Raw genomic sequence first — 18,639 nt, 5'->3', positions numbered from 1 at the left:
GGCATCTAATGTTAATCAAAGCAGAGCAAAAAGAGAGAGAGATGATTTAGGGATATAGTTTGTAGTATTGCTGCTTGAATCTTTGGACAAAAGACAAGCTCTCTGAATTTCATTTCCGCCAACTCCCTTAGAAATTTAATCTTCCCTTCTGCTACCAACAACCCCCAAATGAATGACATATACCTTGAACTGGATTAGCAAAACCCAGTTATAAAGTATTCTTATTAAACCTTTCCAGTACACCAAAATACATTGATCTTTCAAAAACTGAAAAAAATGGCAGAGATATAATAGCCACAATGTTCTCATTTCACGCTCACGAAAAGCCCACTGCAAGAGAATTCATCTGCAGTATTCATGTAATTCCTGCCTTGGTGGTGTTGGCCTGCTTGTTTTGAATTTTGTCTTGTTTTTATTTTAGGATGGTGGTTGCTACTGTGATTTGGTGAAGCTATCAAAAGAAGGTATCAATTTAGGAATCTAAAATTTGTGTTTAAGAATTTCTACATTGTTTGTGTCACCTCTAATAAAATTTCAAACTTAAGGGGGAACACTTTCTCTCCCAGAGATAGCCGTCTTCCACAAAAAATTTGCTAAAGAGGGCAGCAAGGAGTTGGGAAGGGGTTATACTTCTGTTTCTCAAGACGTATACCTGCAGAGCTCAACCCTAGTGCAAAGCCCTTGATTAAGAAGTCAAGTGATTATGAAGCAATTTCCAGATCTGGCAAGAAAGTAAGCTTAGAGAATATGAAAAACTCCCATTATGAACACCTCGAAATGCTGGATAAAATGCAATTTTTTTTCTTAACGTGCATAACTAAACTTGCGAGAGCAAGCTAAATGCCCAGATTCCAGAAATAGAGAAGAGATTGAAAATCACAGAGGTAGACAGGAGAGCTGGCACTGTGGCTGCCGTAAGAGTAAAGGGGATGTCCTTCTAAGGTAGAGTAGGATAGGCCTTCCATGAGATGGAGAGTAGAAACACAGATGTCTGCATAAAGCTGGGACCCTTGAAGGACTATTCTCTAGCTTTATGTCAAAGGATGAAAAAAAATCTGGTGCACAGTAAACAAGGACACTTGTCAGCCTCTGCCTGGGGTCTGGATTAAATAAAGAAAAAAATTAACCCTTTGAAATGGAAAACAAGGCCAATGTCTTAAATATTTGGGGGCCCAATATATGTTATCACAGTGTGCAAGAACTCTTGAGCTAAGAAATTAATGTAAAAAATCAGTTCCATGCTGATAATGTTCACGGGTACAAGCAGAAACAAGAGTGAAAGTACTCAAGACAATCAAAGGTACATAGGGGCACCACAGAAAAAGGAATCCACACTAAGGTTGAATTATATTTTTAAAAATTACAACACACAAGAGAAAATACTACTCAATGAGTAAGAATCAGCAGACACAAAATCACCAGCAGGATTAGAACTTCAAGAACTTAATAAAATGAATCCACAATCTTAAAGAAGATAGAAATACACTTAAAATAAGTAAAGGCTTAAAATTAATAGAAAATCCAAATAAAAGAAGACACTATGAAAAAAGAACATACAGATCTGGAAAAAAACTAAGTCGTACTTCTAGAAAAAGAATCATTAAAGTACAAAACATAATGGCATTAAATAGCCATTAAATAGCATATTAGATCTAAATGAAGAGAAAGTCTATGAACTGGAAGATAGGTCTAAGGGAATTTAGCTGAATGCAGCACAAAGAGACACAAAGATAAAAGACATGAAACCAGCCGGGCCTGGTGGCTCACACCTGTAATCCCAGAGCTTTGGGAGGCAGAGGTAGGTGGATCCTTTGAGGTCAGTAGTTCAAGACCAGCCTGGCCAACATGGTGAAACCCTGTCTCTACTAAAAATACAAAAAGTTAGCTGGGCATGGTGGCATGCACCTGTAATCCCAGCTACTCAGGAGGCTGAAGCATGAGAATCTCTTGAACCCAGGAGACAGAGGTTGTGTGAGCTGAGATTGCATCACCACACTCTAGCCTGAGTGACAGAGTGAGACTGTCTCAAAAACCAAAACAGCAACAATGACAACAACAACAAAAACCATTAAATCAAGCTTAAGAGAAATGAGCATAGAAGGATAAGTTTCAGCAAATATCCATTTGGAATTCTAGGAGAGAGAAAAGAGAATGGCAGAAAGATGATAAAAGTGATAATATATAAGACTGTTCCAGAATTAGAAGCATGAATCTTCTAACTCAAGGAGTGATATAAATACTAAATATGACATATAAGTAATGAATTCACCCTTAGATACCTAAACACATCATATTGAAACTAAAGAATACCAGAAATGAAAAGAAACACTTGCCTAAAGAATTGAATTACCTAAAAAAGAATAAACTTAAAAGCAGATTTTTAAGAATACAATTGTAGACTAAAAAATAGAAATAAAATCATTAAAATACCAAATAAAAATAATATACAGATCATAATTTTATCACCATGTAAACTATTATTCAGAAGTAAATAAATAGTTTCAGAGTTTATAACTCATATTCCTTATTGTAAAAACTATAAAGAAGCTCCTTCAGAGGGAAAGAAAGTGAATCCAGAGGAAATAAGATGATAAACATATAGTTAATTCTAATCATGTATCAACTCTATGAAACTATGTTAATAATTTAATGGGAGAGGGAGTGATCAGAATTAAAACTTTTAAAGTATTATATTATCTGGAAGAGGAAAGAGATATTAAATAAATTTAAATGTTAAGTCAAATATGCATGATAGAAAAAAAATTATGAGGCCGGGCGCGGTGGCTCAAGCCTGTAATCCCAGCACTTTGGGAGGCCCAGACGGGTGGATCACGAGGTCAGGAGATCGAGACCATCCTGGCTAACACGGTGAAACCCCGTCTCTACTAAAAAATACAAAAAACTAGCCGGGCGCGGTGGTGGGCGCCTGTAGTCCCAGCTACTTGGGAGGCTGAGGCAGGAGAATGGCGTGAACCCGGGAGGCGGAGCTTGCAGTGAGCTGAGATCTGGCCACTGCACTCCAGCCTGGGCGGCAGAGCAAGACTCCGTCTCAAAAAAAAAAAAAAAAAAAAAAAAAAATTATGAGTAATTATTAAAAGAGCAGGAAGGATTTGTACAAATTAATGCAGGACTTTTAAACCAGTGTAGAAAAAACAAGGGAACAAATAAAACCCAGTCAATTAAGATAAGGTAGGAAATAAGATAAATAAAGAAGCAAAGTATAACTAATTAATATCACAAATAAAATGACAGAAATATTTCAAAATACATCATATTATAATAAATGTAAATAGCTTAAACTTACCAGTTAAAAGACTATGACTCTCAAGCTGGATTTTTAAAAATTAAAGTAAAATGCAGTCAAAGACTACCTATAGGAGATATACCTAAAAATACTGTCACAGGCCAGGTGCAGTGGCTCACGCCTGTAATCCCAGCACTTTGGGAGGCCGAGGTGGGTGGATCACCTGAGGTTGGGATTTCGAGACCAGCCTGACCAACATGGAGAAACCCCGTCTCTAGCAAAAAATACAAAATTAGCTAGGGATGGTGGCGCATGCCTGTAATCCCAGCTACTTAGGAGGCTGAGGCAGGAGAACTGCTTGAACCTGGGAGGCAGAGGTTGCAGTGAGCCGAGATCATGCCATTGCACTCCAGCCTGGGCAACAAGAGCAAAACTCTGTCTTAAAAAAAAAAAAAAAAAAAAAAAAAAAAATTACTGTCACAGAAAGATTGAAAGTATAACGATGAAATAAGATTTATCAATCAAAACTAAATCAGAATATTGTTAGTGTTTGTTACAGGCAGAATGGCATCACAGTTAAAGATTCTAAACTCTGGAGCCAAATTGCCCAAATTTAAATACAAGTTCTTCTATTTATAAGCTATGTGATTTATTAGTTATTAGTTGGAGCACTTTTTACCCTGGGGCACATTATAGGTCTCTCTGTACTTTAGTTTCCTTATCTGCAAAATGGGGATGATAATAGTATCTGCTTTACATGATTTGTTTTATGTAATAGTCCCTTACATACAATAAGCACTCTGTAAGTGTAAGCTATAACATTATTATTATTATATTAACATAAATAAGAAAGATATTAAGGTTAAAAAACGTTATAAGGGAAACAAATAATTATTATAAAAATGATAAATAAAGACAACTCACCAGGAAAATAATCCTGAACATATGGACACCCAATAAACATATCCTTAAAAATACATGAAGCAAAAATTAACAAAATTTCTAGGAAACATATGAAACTCACAATAATGTACAGAGATTTTAACATATCTCTCAAGAAACTGAGTGATCAAAGAAAATAATACGTTTGATAGAAAAATACTAAAACAACACAATTAACAAACTTGATCTATACAGATAGAGAACCTGGACCCAAGAAAACACATTCTTTTCAAGTAATGCTGGCCACGTATTATGATGCAAATTTTTAAAAAATGAATTTATATCCTGCAGTGAATTTTTTTTACTATAAAGTAATAAAATAAACCAATGTATACCCAAAGATATCACCTAAAACACATGGAAATTTAAACATACAGGTCTCAATAATCCATAGGTCAAAAAATTAATCATAGTAAAAATTAGAATATGGTTGTAATGAAATGTAATGAAAATATGACATATCAAAACTGTAAACTATAGCTAAAGCTATCATTAGAGGAAAGTTTACAGTCATAAATACAAATATTGGAATAAAAGGTTGAAAATCAATGAGCTAAGCATCCTGCTCTAGAAGCAGGAAAAAAAATCAGTATAGTAAATACAAAGGAAAACAGAAGAAGCAACTAATGTTATGAGAAAAATTAGTGAAGTAGAAAACAAATAAACGTTACCATCAACAAAACCTAAATGATTTCTTTGAAATTATTGGAAATAAATAAAATTATAATCTCTTTACAAATTGGAAATAAATAAATAAAATTGGAAATCTCTGGCAAGAATGATAAAGAAATAAAGAAAAGAGACATGAATAAATAATGGAACAACATTATCATAGGTAACATTTATGGAGAACTTTACTATGTGCCAGAAAGTTTCTAAACACTTTATAATGATTAACTTATTTAATCCTCAAAATCACCTTACAAAATCGGAACTAATATGATCCTAATTTTATGGCTGAATTTTCTCCAGCATAGAGCAGGTCAGTAGCTTGTCAAAGGCCACACAGCCTAAGACATGTGTGAACCAGGGCCTGAACTATACACCCTAAGTCTAGAGCTCACATTACACATCACATAATACAGTACTTCACAAAATTTGGGGTGAAAACAGGGATAAAGCCACAAATTCAATAGACAATTTTTTGGAAGTTTTATTTAATATAACACCAAGGATTGCTGAATATGCAGGCAAACAGTTTTCATATGCTACTGGTGGGGATGAATAATGGGAGAACCACTTTAGAGGGCAATTTGGCAATATAGATGAAGCTCAAGATAATCAAAAACTATTGCCCCCAGATCCACCTTGAGGTATTTACCCTAGATAAACATGCACATAGGTTCACAAGGAGGCAAAACTGTTATCAAACACTTTTGAATAGTAAAATAATGTGGGGGAATAAATTAGTTTATCCACATAGTTTATATTATACAACAGCTAATATTAATGAATTTACTTACAATAAATTTGAAGATAAACCTCAAAAACTTAAGAAAGCATGGAAAAAGTTGCGAATGGATCTATCATATCATTGATGTAATTGGAAAAAAAACCCTCAAATAGATTGTTTAGGGATGTATACATAAAAAGGAGAATGCAAAAATCTATATGGAAATGAAATATACCAGGTTTGGGATAGTGGTTTCTGGGAGGGGCAGGAAAGATGTGGTGTAGGGCCTATATTTAAGGCCCAATATGATGTGCTGCCCTGTCACCTGGTGAAACCAGGAGGACCTTGAATGGCCAAACTGCAAGTTTCTCTACTCCTGCAGATAAGGCACCCTAGCCAAACCACTCTTCTTATCAAGGGACCAGGCACAGATTCTACCTACCCCAAGTGGCAGCTTCTGCTTCCCTGCTAGCCCTCAGAAATATTCAAACAAATCAATCACATCCTCTTGTGGGAATCAGGGGTCACCTCACCATTTTGATAAAGCAAAGGCTGCCTCCCACAGCTCCTGCTTGTTCCCTCTGTTCCTAAGTGCAGCCCCCTGTGTGGCCCTGTGTGGCCTGTGGTGTCCTCCCCCTGCCCTCCTGTGAGTACAGGCAATTAATAAATCACTGTTCATCTCATCTGCTCAGTGTTAGTGTCAAGTGTTCGGTAGAAATCTCCTTAGAGTAGAAACCTTAGAGTAGAAATCCTCTCTCACCAATGCGGGAAGTAGCAGGTGATTAAAACAAAAGTAGCAGGTGATTAAAACAAAAGCTGTGGGGAGTGGCAGCTGGGACTTGGACTATATCATATTCTTTTCTTTAAAGACAAAAAACAAACACTGAAGCAAAAATAACAAAACATTAACATTCATTTAATTTCATTGGTATATGGAATGTCTACTGCGTTATTTTATGTACTTTTCTTAATTTTTTAAAACAAGTACTAATTTTAAAATAAGGTAAAAACACCAGATAAACAAGTTCCAACTTATCTGCTTTTACCAAGACCTGCCAAAAAGAGAGCTAAAAGAAAATTTATATAAGTAAGGCTCTAAATGGGCAGTAACCACAAAGAAAATTCACAAGGCAGTTTTTTGCAATCGTTTATGTTTTGTTGGAATTTTTTTTTTCATTTTTATGGGACAAGGCCATGCATGTTAAAGGTAACACTACGTAATTATTTGCTTTAAGTTAATTATCTAAGAATTCTGGTCAAAATAAAAATCTATTTGGATAGCCAAATATGAAAACTTACTACAAAGCTCCTATTATCATAGTTTGACAGATAAATCAATGGAACGGAATAGAAAGACAAGAAGCAGACCCAAATATAGATAAACAGTCAATATATTATAGAGGTGGCCTTTCAACTCCATGAGAAAATAATGGTTTATTCAATGAACATAAATGTGTTACTTTATTAGTTAAATACTACTGGAATGATTGGTTAATCAACTGGTAAAAAGTTAGCCCCACTTCTTGCCATTTACAAAAGTAAATTACAGATTAAATATAAAGTAGAAAATCTGAGTCAATATTTAGATAATTTGTGAAAGGGTTTTCCACACAAGATCCCAAAAGTTGAAATAATTAAGAGGAAGAGTGATAGGGTTGGATGGATAAAAATTGCTTACCATGTCAGTAAACATAAAAAACATAAACAGTTAAAAAAAAAAAAAAGTTAAACTTGAAAAAACAGAATGCAGAAAATTCTTGCATCTCATTGAAAGCTCTTAAAAATGAATAAGAAATAATGAACGACTCAAAGAAAAAAACGGTTAATTTACAAAGAAAGGAAGGCAAAGAAAAAATGCAACATCATAATAAATAAAGCAAAGTAAAACAGCAATTTGTTTGACCACTTAATTATTTATAAATCTAAAGAAAATAAAAATGTTTTCTTTCTAAGTGGAAAAGTACTAAAGACTAAGGGTTTTGACTATTATTAAGGGTTTTTGATATTATTTATAACCAGTGTATAATATATTTGTTATGGTATCTATAATCAGTATAACACTGTTGGGGAGAATGCGGGAAAATAGGCACTCCCATGTATTGCTGGAGAACTATATGACTTATAGGAAGTAATCAACAATAAAACTTGAAAAATACGCATACCCTTTAAATGAAGCAACTCCACACTTCTAAGTATTTATCTAAAGAAAATAATCAGATATATGTAAACAAAGTTGATGAATATATTCTCTTTAATGTTGCTTAAAATAAGAAAAAATTAGCAATAATCTTTGTAGCCAACAATGGGTTCTATAAATTGTAGTGCATCTGTATGATAGAATACCATGTAGCCATTAGTAAGTCACGGTGCAGAAATACATTTATTGGCATGTTTAATTTTTAATGATGTATTCTTAAGTGAAAGAGTATACCACTAAATGGTGGGTTGTATTATGACATTTTCTACATACACTCACCCTTTGTATATATTAATACTAAAATGTTAATCATAATTGTCTCTGCGTGGTTTTCCTTTCATTTCAGGGCTGTTTTACTTTTACTTAAATGTTCTAAATATGTGATTTTATAATAAGAAATAAAGAAGAAAGGATTTGCAAGCAAATCCTGGCAAGGGGAATTTGAGGAAGTAAATTATCATCTCTAATCTTTGGTTTTCTTATCTATAAAAGGAAGATATCAATTCCTCCTCCTGGGATTACTAACAAGGTCAAATGAGGCATCCATATTATTCATTCAGAAATGTTTCTTTTGTAACTGGCATGTGTCAGGCACTGTCTTAGCTGGTGGCAATACAGCAGGGTATAAGCAGACAATAAAAAAAAAACCCTGCCCTCATGAGCTTATAATCTAGTGGGGGAGACAGACAATAAGCAAAACAGAAAAGTAAAATTTATAGTGTATTAGATGGTAGGAAGTGCTATGGAGAAAAGTAGAAAAGGGGAGAACAAGGGGAGGTATTACAAATGTAAACAAGATGGTCAGAGGAGGCTTGGGGGAAAGATGCCTTTGAATGAGGTCCTGAAGGAGGCAATGGAGCAAACCATGTGCCTGCCTGGGTGGTGGGGAGGAGCGGGGTAAGGGGGAGGCAAAGCCCAGGCTGAGGGAACAGCAAGAGCAGATTTTATAAAGTACTTTTATGGCCAACCAAACATGCCAGTCCTGCTTCCAGCCCAGGGCCTTTGCTCTTGCCTGTCTGGACATGATGGCTACTAAGGGAACACACACAATTTCCCAAGGCAGCCTCTTCCACAGTTGCACCCACTGGTCCTCATCCTGCCCCAAGGACATGCAGAAGCCAAATCTCCTTTCGAAGGGCAGTTTTTCGAGTATTTAAGGATGGGTCTTACATCCCATTTCTCCCATTTGCTTCAGGACCTGGCTGCAGCTCCCTGCATCTTTTGGGCTGATGGAGAGGAGGCTACCAGGTGCAGTCTCTGACTCAGAAAATCAAGTCAAACCCCAGATCTTCTCCTTATGCGGGAAACTCCCAACAGCTTTGTAAAATGTGGGGGATAAACCAAGTCTCTGGCCTCACCCCAGAGATTCTGACTCAGCAGATGAGGCCTGGAAATATGCATTTATAAGGTCCCCTAGAGGTTCTGGTATAGTGGATGCACTGATGGCTGCTGGGAAATTCTGGACTAGACACACCTTGGGGCTAATGATCCATGGTTCTTTAAATAATTTCCAATTGGCTCATGCACTTCTCACATTGTGTCTCCTTCTCTTAAAGTGCAGAAAAGTACAGGAGTCCCATTCCTCATTCTAGACACCATTATTTCAGCTAAGGATCTTTTTGATGGCCATACTATACTGTTGACTCAGGCTGAGGTTATGGAAGACTAAATAATCGAATACTTTCTCCTTCCTGCTGTGACTACAGAGTCAGGCCTCTCCCATCCCTGCTGAGCATCTTCGGAATCACCTTGTTCTTTCCTTCTTTCACCCAGTAGCTCTAGGGAACACCCAACCTGAGCCAGACACTGTGCTCCTCACCAGGACAAAACTATAAATGAGACCCTGGCCATACCTGCAAGGGCAACAGGCTAGAGGAAGGGGAGCACCAGTAAACCATCTGTCATAGCACAGGGCAGGCAGCGTTCCCAGGGCATTGGCACAAACAGCGAGAGCCGACAGCCAACCACCCAGCCCACAGACTACCTACCTTAATCCACATCCAACACTACCTACCCACGTCTCAGTCCCACACAACACAGAGAACATTCCCTCACTGACTGCCACCATATCCAACATAGTCATGGCCTACTCCACCCACATCTAATCACTATCCACACATACTCACACACACACACTGCCTACCCCAACCACATCTCATCACTACCCCCCCAACACACACTGCCTACCACAATACCCCAACCACATCTCATCACTACCCACACACACCCCCACACACACTGCCTACCCCAGCCACATCTCATCACTACTTACACACACACACACACACACACACACACACACGGCCTACCCCAACCACATCTCATCACTACCCACACACACCCACACATACTGCCTACCCCAACCACATCTCATCACTACCCACACACACACACACACACACTGCCTACTTCACCCACATCTCATCACTACCCACACATACTCACACACACACTGCCTACCCCACTCACATCTAATCACTACCCACACACACACACAGTGCCTACCCCAACCACACACCACACACTACCCACACACACACTGCCTACCCCAACCACACCCCACACACTCACTATCCCCCCCCCCACCCACACCCCACACACTCACTACCTACCCCACCCACACCCCACACACTCACTACCCACTCCACCCACACCCCACACACTCACTATCCACCCACACCCCACACACTCACTACCTACCCCACCCACACCCCACACACTCACTACCCACTCCACCCAAACCCCACACACTACCCACCCTGCTCATACCCCACACACTCACTATCCACCCACACCCACACCCCACACACTACCCACCCACACCCCACACACTCACTACCCACCCCACCCATACCCCACACCCTACCCACCCCACCCCACTCATACCCCACACACTACCCACCCCACCCCACACACTCACTACCCACCCCACCCACACCCCACACACTACCCACCCCACCCACACCCTACACACTACCCACCCACACCCCACACACTACCCACCCACACCCCACACTCCACACACTACCCACCCACACCCCACACTCCACACACTACCCACCCACACCCCACACACTCACTACCCACCCACACCCACACCCCACACACTCACTACCCACCCCACTCACACCCCACACACTCAGTACCCACCCACACCCACACCCCACACACTCACTACCCACCCCACCCACACCCCACACACTCACTACCCACCCACACCCACACCCCACACACTCACTACCCACCCCACTCACACCCCACACACTCACTACCCACCCCACCCACACCCCACATACTACCCACCCCACCCCACTCACACCCCACACACTCACTACCCACCCACACCCACACCCCACACACTCACTACCCACCCCACCCACACCCCACACACTCACTACCCACCCACACCCACACCCCACACACTCACTACCCGCCCCACCCACACCCCACACACTCACTACCCACCCACACCCACACCCCACACACTCACTACCCACCCCACCCACACCCCACACACTACCCACCCACACCCACACCCCACACACTCACTACCCACCCACACCCACACCCCACACACTCACTACCCACCCCACCCACACCCCACACACTCACTACCCACCCACACCCACACCCCACACACTCACTACCCGCCCCACCCACACCCCACACACTCACTACCCACCCACACCCCACACACTCACTACCCACCCCACCCACACCCCACACACTACCCACCCACACCCACACCCCACACACTCACTACCCACCCACACCCATACCCCACACACTACCCACCCCACCCACACCCCACACACTCACTACCCACCCACACCCACACCCCACACACTCACTACCCACCCACACCCATACCCCACACACTACCCACCCCACCCACACCCCACACACTCACTACCCACCCCACTCACACCCCACACACTCACTACCCACCCCACCCACACCCCACACACTACCCACCCCACCCCACTCACACCCCACACACTCACTACCCACCCCACTCACACCCCACACACTCACTACCCACCCACACCCACACCCCACACACTCACTACCCACCCACACCCACACCTGACACAGTACTCACCCCACCCACACCCCACACACTACCCACACACACCCACACCACACACTCACTATCCACCCACACCACACACACTCACTCATTTCCTATCCACACCTATACCCACTCACAACCTATCCCACTCACACCTACTCACTACCCACCCACACCCACTCACCAACCACTTATACCCACACTCACTTTCCACCCAAGTTCACACCCAGTCACTATCCACCCACATCCACCCCCAATCATTGCCTACCCACATCCACTCACTACCTATCCCACCCACACACAACCACTACTCACACCCAATCACTACCCACTCATACCCACACCTACTCACTCCTCCCCATTTTGCACCCACGTAGCCAAAAGACCTCCATCTTCTTCAATTTCCATGCCTGAGACAGGCCTTCTTTTGTTGTTTCCCAAGGTTTGCCTCCTCACCACTGTTCAGTCTTTTAGGCTACCAGGATATGCTAAATCTTTCAGTTCCTAGTGACTGGTTGATCTTTGTTTGTTTTCTTAGTTAGTTACTTGAAGCCTCCTCTAGTAACCCTAAAACTTGCATGTTTAGCTTCCTGAATAAAACTTTTTCTCCTTAAGATCCCAGTGTTATCGAAGAGGGATCAATGGGGTAATCACATGAGCTACTGAAGGTCAAAATTGCTCACTAGGACACAAAGTAAATGGCAGGAAAAAGGGTGCAGGGAATTGGACACATATTGAGAAAGACACTGAAGTTGGGAACAGTGGAGGGTTCACTGGCTAAGAGCTTTCACAGTATGAAGTTCTCACAGGCCACGTCAGTAGAAAACTCTGTTATGTGAGCTCCCATTGGCTAAGGGCATGGAACAATGCTCAGAGCATCAGAAAAATCGTACAGTTGTGTTTGATAAATCATGCTTTAAGGATAGTATTAAATGACATGCATGCATATGCATGGAGTCTATTGAGCAAGTAGTTCTCTAACTTGGACAATGAAGGATATGTTGGCATGTCACAGTCATATGACACAGTCATTCAATTCATTCCACTAACTCCCCTGGCTTTCATTCTTGGCTCACAAAGCACCTTCTGTTTATTATCTGGCTTTTAATGGATAATTCTCTCTGATCACTGAACACATTTATCAGATTCACTTGCTTCTCCCTAAACTATGAAATCAGCATATTATAGCTAGTGCATCAGGCTTTTGATTTTCATGTTCCTTCTCTAAAAGACTAACCTGAGTATATCACCAAATGAGCTCTCCGACCAGGCAAAATGACAGCCACATGCCACAATGTGGTGCTCATATACAGGTCCTGATCCGCATGAAGCCCTGTCTCAGCAAGGACTGGCCTTCCCGGATAACACTGCTATCCTGATCAGCAGCCAGTATGATCTCAAGTTCTTTACATGTTGCCTCAGTCACAATATGCTTGGTTACGCTGCAGCAACAAATAATCCCCAGATTTCAGGGGTTTAAAGCACCAATCCGTTTGTTTATTATCAATGGTAAGAAGCTCTGCTCCACATCATCCTCAATCACAGACCCAGGCTGGGGGAGGAGCAGCCACTTTCTGGAGACTTAACTACCACTGAAACAGAGGAAAACAGAGAATATGGTGAGGCACCTACTGACTCTTAAAGGTTCATGTACTTTCTGGCCAAACAAGTCGCATGGCCATACCTAATTTCAAATTAACAGGAAAATGCAATCTTACCATGTGTCCAGAAGCAGAGAGAGCCAAAATATTTATGAACAAAATTAATAGCCACCATATATATGTTTCCATCCCCTCTTGGAGCAATCCATTCCCAGTATTAACTTTAATTATTTTGAAGGACTTCCTACAATAAGCCAAAATCTGCCTGTGCCAGGCACTAGAGATATAGCAACAAACAAATCAAAGTCCCTACTCTCCTAAGATTTCCACCACAGTGTATCATCCACCAGTCTTTGGTCTGCCAGAATAACTTTACTCCCTCTTCACTCCTTAATCCATTCAATAAGCATTTACTAAGCATTTACTTACATGCCAGGCGCTGTGTTAGACCCAGAAGGTCCAGGGCTGAAAAAGTTATGGTCCTCCCACAGCTCTCATTGTAGGGGTTTAACTAGCCATCCAGGAGGATCAGTTACAGGTACGTGACAATTTATTTATAACACTGAGCTAGGTGACCACAACATTTCATTGGAAACACTCAGAGAGGGAATATGCCATATTGCAGAGAGAAGCTTCCAGTGATTCTCAAACTGAATTCTGAAGAGCCCGTAGGGGTTCCAAAGGGTGCTTCAGACACCACACTGAGAGTGAACTGGCTGCTATGTCCCTCCCTTGCTCTTAAATCTGTTTTGCATATTTAACTTTTTTGTTTTGTTTTGAGATGGAGCTTTGTTCTTGTTGCCCAGACTGGAGTGCAATGGCGTGATCTCGGCTCATTGCAACCTATGCCTCCCAGGTTCAAGTGATTCTCCTACCTCAGCCTCCCAAGTACCTGGGATTAGAGGCATGCGCCACCACACCTGGCTAATTTTTTGTATTTTTAGTAAAGACAGGGTTTCTCCATGTTGGTCAGGCTGGTCTCAAACTCCCGACCTCAGGTGAGCCACCCGCTTCGGCCTCCCAAAGTGCTGGGATTACAAGCGTGGGCCACTGTGCCCGGACACTTAACTTTTATAAAATATTTAATTTAAAGGATTCTACTCTTATGGAGAGAAGAGGGAAAAGGGGAAAAAATCCATGATCTAGTCTGATACTCTCTCATTTTATACACATGAAAACAAGCATGCATTAAAGTTAAATAATTTACCAAGGTCATACAGTGAGTTCGAAGCATGCCTAGGTAGGAAGCCAACTGTCTCTGCCTGTCTTAAGCTTCATAGCCTTCTTTTCCTTTTTTGAAATTTACACCAAGTCTGCAGAGGAAGCTCCAAAAATAAGGATTTGAATGTCTGTCAGTGGGAAAAGCTAATCAGTGGGATTAAACGACATATTCACAGAGGAATCTAGAACCTTTTCCTAGCTAGTTTAAGAATGTACATTACTACCTGGCTGGAGCAGAGAGCAGGGCCTTCCCCTGCCTTCCCCTGCCTTCCCCTGGCTATTAAATCCCTGGCCAGCAGGCACACAGCCATAACTGCAACAATGGCTTCTGCTGCACATTTGTCAAGGTTTGAGAAAGGGCTCATTTTGGGAATCCTAAGTGAGAAAATTCCCAGACCAGGTCTGTGCGTCTGCTGTGGACGGAGGCAGGAAGGGCATTTCAACCTCAGAGGAGCATGACTGTTTCAGACAGAGTATCAGAGAGTTCATAAATATGATGGGTTTTAGAAACTGGAAAGACATCAGTTTTGCCTGGAGCATTCGCCAGAAAATAATGGCATCATGTATCTAAAATTCAAAAGGAACATAACAGCAACAACAAAACCTTTTGTCTGCCTTCCAAATATTAAGTGCTATACACTTCCTCACCAAACTCGTCAGAAATGCAAATAAACTGTTTGATCTATTCTTTCTCTGGCAACTGACATTTATTTTCACATACTCCCTGATCTATACAAGTCTCTCAGACACACACAATAAAAATCAGGCTTTATTTACCAGACATTTAAGGTTTTTCCCTCCAGGCTCCAGTAGCCTAAGAAAATCTCTAAGTTTGCTCTCTCTGCAGACTCACCACTCTCTCCTGCTCTACCCTCCTCTGATACACAAAAGGAAAGCCCATTAAAGGGTGTTGTACAACTCCAGGCATCCTACTCTCTCTAATCTACTTCTCTTATTTCAACAACACCCAATATATTGCTGCTGGGCTCTCAATGAGGCTCACTTCAAAAGACATCCTTGACCACAGCAGTGGGCTAGCTTCCACCTGCAGGGCAGGCCCAGTGATGCTGGTGTCTGAGAAATGACAAGGAAGGGCCATTAACCGACCCTCTCCATCAGAGAGAGATAGCAGTGGCAGCTTGTTTGCTGGAATAAAGGGTGCATAACTGGCCACATAAGCTGCTGCCACACTCCTCCTAGCAACTCTTCAGGCCATGCATAATATCACAGAGCATAAAATTGCAGAGCCCAGAAATGAAGCCTCCAACCACAGCCGCAGGGGTGGCTGCATGGTTCTACCACCTCCCAACCCAATGGCTCCATCCACAACAGAAATAGGTGAGCAGTCTTTAAGATAGGTGTATATTGTTTATAGCAGAAACTCTGGATTCCTTAGGTCTTCACCAAACGTAACTTAATTCCCACTGAAAAGAGCAGCTGAACACAATCTTACCTTACCTGCTGTATTATACACAGCCGCTTAACACAGTAACAATCTCCCAGCAAAACAATGCTGGAGTGCGTGCTATGAGAGTTAGGCTACTCAACTGTTACGCTCCCCGCCCCGCCGGCGAGGAGACAAATGACTACTCTGATGGATTCGGTAGCCCAGGGAAATGATCGCTTTCGTAGGGATGGCGGCAGAGCAGGTCGGGCATGCTGCATTTGCCTGAGTTGGACGGCATGTGAGCGAGCGTACACTCCCCACAGGCCAGGCCTGGCTCCGGTGCTTTCTGACCGGTGAAGTTGAGCATCCTTATCCCCTCGGGAAGAACAACGATCCCATTCCACGTCAACGTGACTGGAAATCTCAATTTAAGAACTGGATGCACTGGTCGGTCCACCTGCGGTTTGTCCAGCTTTCCATCTTACTTCGCGCCTCTGATGTGTCAGGCTTTTTGCACGGATAGCTAACATATTTAACCCTCAAAACACCGTTTCCTGAAGCGATTCTCAACCAGGAAAACTTGCCCAAACTGCATGATCTTCTTCTGTGGCTTCTCTTCCCGAATCCCTGCTCTGTCCACCAGGTGCGGCCCAGCCCTGCATTCGCACACACCTTTTCCGCAGCTGCCCTGAGCCCAGCAAAAAGGGCCCCCACACTTCCGCGGCCCGCAATGCTGCCGGGCCAAGCCGAGGCAAGGAGGCGCGCCCGCAGCTCCTGACTTTAAAACCTGCGCGCGTGTACACCGAGCCGCGGGCACACAGCGAACGCGCACACACACACACACACACACACACACACACACACACACACACACACACACTCTCTCTCTCTCTCTCTCTCTCTCTCTCTCTCTCTCTCTCTCTTGCGCTCCCGCCCCCCGCCCGGCCCGGGCTCTCCGAAGTTACCTCCGAGGCGCCCCGGGCGCAGGGCCGGCGCCTCTCTGTGGGTCTGGAGCTGCTGTTCGGCAGTGGTCGCAACGGCTTCCGATGCCGCGCCTCCGGGAGGCTCCAGAGTCAGCTGGTCACTGTCACCCGGCAGCCCAGATTCCGCGCCCGGGGTTGCACCCCGGGGATGGGGAGGCTTTTGCCTCCGCCGCCCGGGTCCCGGTCTGCGCTTACTTGCGCGGCGCCCACCTGGCTGCAGCCCGGGTCAGGGCCAGCGCGCCGCGACTGAGGCGGGCGCTCGGACTCCTCTGGGGCGGCGCGCAGCCGGGACAGGCTCGCATGTCGCCTGCGCTCCAGCGGCCCCGGGACGCGGCCTCACCCTCAACGCCTGGAGGTCTCAGCCTCGGTCTTTGTGTCTTGGCCGGCGTCGCCACGTCACGGGCTTGGAGGCTGGGAGCAGCGCGGGCCGGGGAGGCGGCTGGGGAAAGCCGGGCTGGGTTTCTCCACCGCCGCCCGCCCTGGGCGCTCGAGCTGGCGGGGCGCACCGGCAGCAACTACGCGCACCCTGGGGGACGAGGGGGCGGTCCCGGGGAGGGGCGCGGCGTCGCGCCAAGGGGGTCCCCTGCCAGAGGCTGCGGTGGAGGAAAGTGGGAGTCGGAGCGCCGCCGGGGCCCCGGAAAGGCGGTGTCCCTTCGGTCCCAGGTTGCGGCTGCAGGGCCGAGGGGAAAGCGAGCCGAAGCCGCGCGTTGGAGGGAGCCCAGCAGCCGGAGCCACCCGCGGGGTTCGAGTCTCCCCACGCCCCTATGCTGAAGGTTACTGCGGCCCCCAGTGGCAAGCAGGGGCGAACGGTGTCCTCGGCTCTCCTCTTCCCAGGGAGCACTCGGCTCACCCTGCTGGGGCTTCGGACTCTGCAGTGCTTTGCAAGGCCAGGGCCAAGTGGTCACTTCACTCATAGATTTCTTCTCTTGGCTGGTGTCGGCTTAATTGGGATCCAGATTGGAAAGACTGTCACGTGACCACCCCTCACCCCCACCCCCCCACACACACTCACTCATTCACACACCCCCAAACCCACGAAACCGGGATGGGTTTCCAAAAATCTTACTGGATACATGGATCAGAAATGGAGGCCTTCCGTGTCACCCCCTGTGCTGCAGTGGGGCTGAAACGCAGCAGCTGCCTCTGGTGGCCCCATCTAGACAGATCCTGTCCCTGTGGCTGGGAAAGCTCACATTAACAGCACGTTGCATCCCCACAAGAACAACACAAACAAAAAGGGTAAGGGAGGGAAATATAGTTTCGAGTCCATGGAATCTCATTTCAAAAGGAAAGCAACACCCCCACCCCCACCACCCCACCTCCTTCCCTGCCACCGAGTTACCCAGTTACCGAACAGAGCTGCTAAGGAGCATACCTCCTCAGGGACAGAGCCCTCTCCGGGGGCTATGGCGGCTTTTCCCTGGCCAGCTCCTCCCTGACATTTGCTACCTGGGATCAAAGCACAGATCTGATCAGGGGACGCAGATCTCAGTGTCAGCCTCCCTCAGCTGTCTGGACGTGGGTGGCAACAACACTTTAAAAGTGAACTTGTTAATAAATGGATACTTTAAATAAATGCCCTATCAGGGTGATATGTGT

General features: G+C 44.1%; 1 protein-coding gene across 2 annotated transcripts in view; it reads right to left on the bottom strand.

Annotated features, from left to right (window-relative positions):
- The window catches only part of MINAR1 (membrane integral NOTCH2 associated receptor 1), a 41,610-nt gene extending 24,051 nt beyond the window's left edge, over positions 1-17,559 (bottom strand). For both annotated transcript variants that reach the window (XR_006699372.3, XM_045395886.2), the window contains exon 1: positions 17,023-17,559. The gene's annotated coding sequence lies outside the window, so the exon portion shown is untranslated. The remainder of the gene's footprint in view (positions 1-17,022) is intronic.
- Positions 17,560-18,639: the final 1,080 nt, after the last annotated feature.

The sequence above is a fragment of the Macaca fascicularis genome, chromosome 7 (genome assembly GCF_037993035.2).
Source record: "Macaca fascicularis isolate 582-1 chromosome 7, T2T-MFA8v1.1".
In the NCBI taxonomy this organism is placed as follows: domain Eukaryota; kingdom Metazoa; phylum Chordata; class Mammalia; order Primates; family Cercopithecidae; genus Macaca; species Macaca fascicularis.
The sequence above is the reverse complement of the archived record's forward strand: the minus strand, read 5'-3'. Positions and strand labels throughout refer to the sequence as shown.